This window comes from Otolemur garnettii, unplaced genomic scaffold (genome assembly GCF_000181295.1).
Source record: "Otolemur garnettii isolate 467f Iridium unplaced genomic scaffold, OtoGar3 scaffold00082, whole genome shotgun sequence".
NCBI classification, from domain to species: domain Eukaryota; kingdom Metazoa; phylum Chordata; class Mammalia; order Primates; family Galagidae; genus Otolemur; species Otolemur garnettii.
The window spans coordinates 6,051,608-6,053,661 of record NW_003852477.1 but is presented as its reverse complement, the minus strand read 5'-3'; the positions used below and the strand labels follow the sequence as shown (position 1 = coordinate 6,053,661).

At 39.3% G+C, this 2,054-nt stretch overlaps 1 protein-coding gene across 1 annotated transcript in view; it reads left to right on the top strand.

The window, feature by feature from the left end:
• The window catches only part of KIAA1143 (KIAA1143 ortholog), a 10,208-nt gene that overhangs the window by 958 nt on the left and 7,196 nt on the right, over window positions 1-2,054 (top strand). The gene's annotated exons all lie outside the window — the stretch shown is intronic.

Here is a 2,054-nt window from a genome sequence, read left to right as displayed (position 1 = left end):
AAAAAAAAAAAAGCAAGCAAATATTTGGGTCCGTACAGAAGAGGAGCTTCAGTAATGAGACAAACCTGATTACTGTAAATTGAGGACTGGGGATCACTGGATGTAATGGTACATGAGATGAGACCGAAGAAGCCAGTTAGGAGCCTTTATTAAGACTGGCCAGCCTGACTTCTAAGGTCAGAAGACCAGTGATGAGCAGCTTGGGGACAGTGTTTTTATAGGGTGACTTATGCAGGCTAAAAAACAATACACAAGCAGCTGGATTTTACAACCAGTATGTACAGAAGCAAATTTCTGGTACTTACATTTAATAACAGTTAATGGTCAACTAGTTCAGTAAGAAAAATATTTTTTAGAACAATGGAGTCAGCAGGACCCTAAAGTACCAGTGGCACCACCAAGGAGACCTCATCCTGTTTTTACTAATCTTTGCCCCATTACCTTATCCTTGTTTTTACTTTCCCCAGCATGGGAAAGGGGAACTGAGTGCTGGTCAGCTGAGTCTCCCTCTTGCCCACCATCTCATTCCCCACTTCTTCTCTGGTGGGAGTCAAATCTTTGCTACCTCTTTATCTTGATATATATGTTGATATTTACTTTGCTGCCTGCACCCATTTTTGAATGTAGGAAATCAGGGCATTTATGGCACAAGACCCTATGTTAATCCTAGGAGGAATACTGGTTTCAGATCTAGATTAACTTGATTGCTCAGTACTTTGAAATTCTCTTCTCTGGTGGTGGGCTCATATACATATAAGTTTTTACTTTTCCTTGTGTGATATCCCTGCCCACCTTTTCCCAAAGTTCAGTTTGAAGTCCAATTAAGACAAGTTCCTTGAGGAGTTTCCTCAGGCTTCAGCCATGCGTTGACCAGCCAGCTCCCAGTATGTAGCTGGAGCAGGGCATGTTGACCGTCGTAAAAGTTACTTTTACTTCTCAAGGGGCAGTGAAGCTCCATTTAGCTAGCTGTGATGGATTCTTTCCATCCTTGCTGCCGTGCGTGTAGTCAGGATAATGGTGTAAAGTTCTTTTCTGCCTTGGTTTGAGGGGGAACAGGTTTTGATCCTGGATCTAAACTTGGTTTCCTTGATTTTCCAGAGAGAAGAATGTACGAACACAAAAGACTAATTGGTTAATTACCCAAGTAGAGATCTTTCGTGCTACTCTTTCTAGGGTTTTTGTTTATTTAATTTAGTTTCTTCCAGTTTTTTTAGGGGTCCCTGCTAAATTATAGAGGAGTGACAGAGGCTTCTTTGAATAACACCAGTGGCAAGGCCTATATTTAATTAATCTTTGCTTCCTAGCAGAGTTTACTGATTCCTGCTCTTTGGGCCCTGTTCATGCATTTTACTCTAAGTTTTGAGGCCTATAAGTTACAAATAGTTTTCAGGTGATACCCAAAGCTTTAGCTATTATTTGTATTATTTCTGTTATGAAGGCTAGCCCATTGTCAAATTTAAATCAGAGTAGCAACCTAAACTATGGAATGATTTCTCTGAGCAACACTTAGACACAGCAGATAACATTTAATACTGCACAGATTTTTCTAGTGTAGCCAACAGGTGATCTTTGTTGAGTCTTCAGGCTTCAGGATAAATATAATTACTGTATATAATTCTATAATTTTTTGGCCATTTCTTTAGTCCCATTTAACAGATCAGTTTAGTAAAACAGTTATGTCTTATTTTATGAGTTGACAGTGCAAACAAGGCTGGGATTTAATACAGGTGGGTCACAGCCTTTTTTTTCTTGAACTATTTTTCTCTCTCTGATACCTCTTCCCACAAAGACAAATCACAGCAGAACCAACTCAATAGCCAAAGTAAACTGTACCTTCGGTATACTGGGTTTGATTATTTGCATAAAGTGCAATAAGAATAATTATTAGGTATCCAGGCCCTCCTTCCCTTTAAAATTGGCTTTGCTGGAACCTTTTTAAGGAATCTCACATTAAGATTTGAAGACCTTTCATGAGCCCAGATTTCATCTGTGCTGTTAGGTACCTGTATGTATTAGGTAAATTCTTCTTCTCTTGAGGTTCCCAAGCACATTTC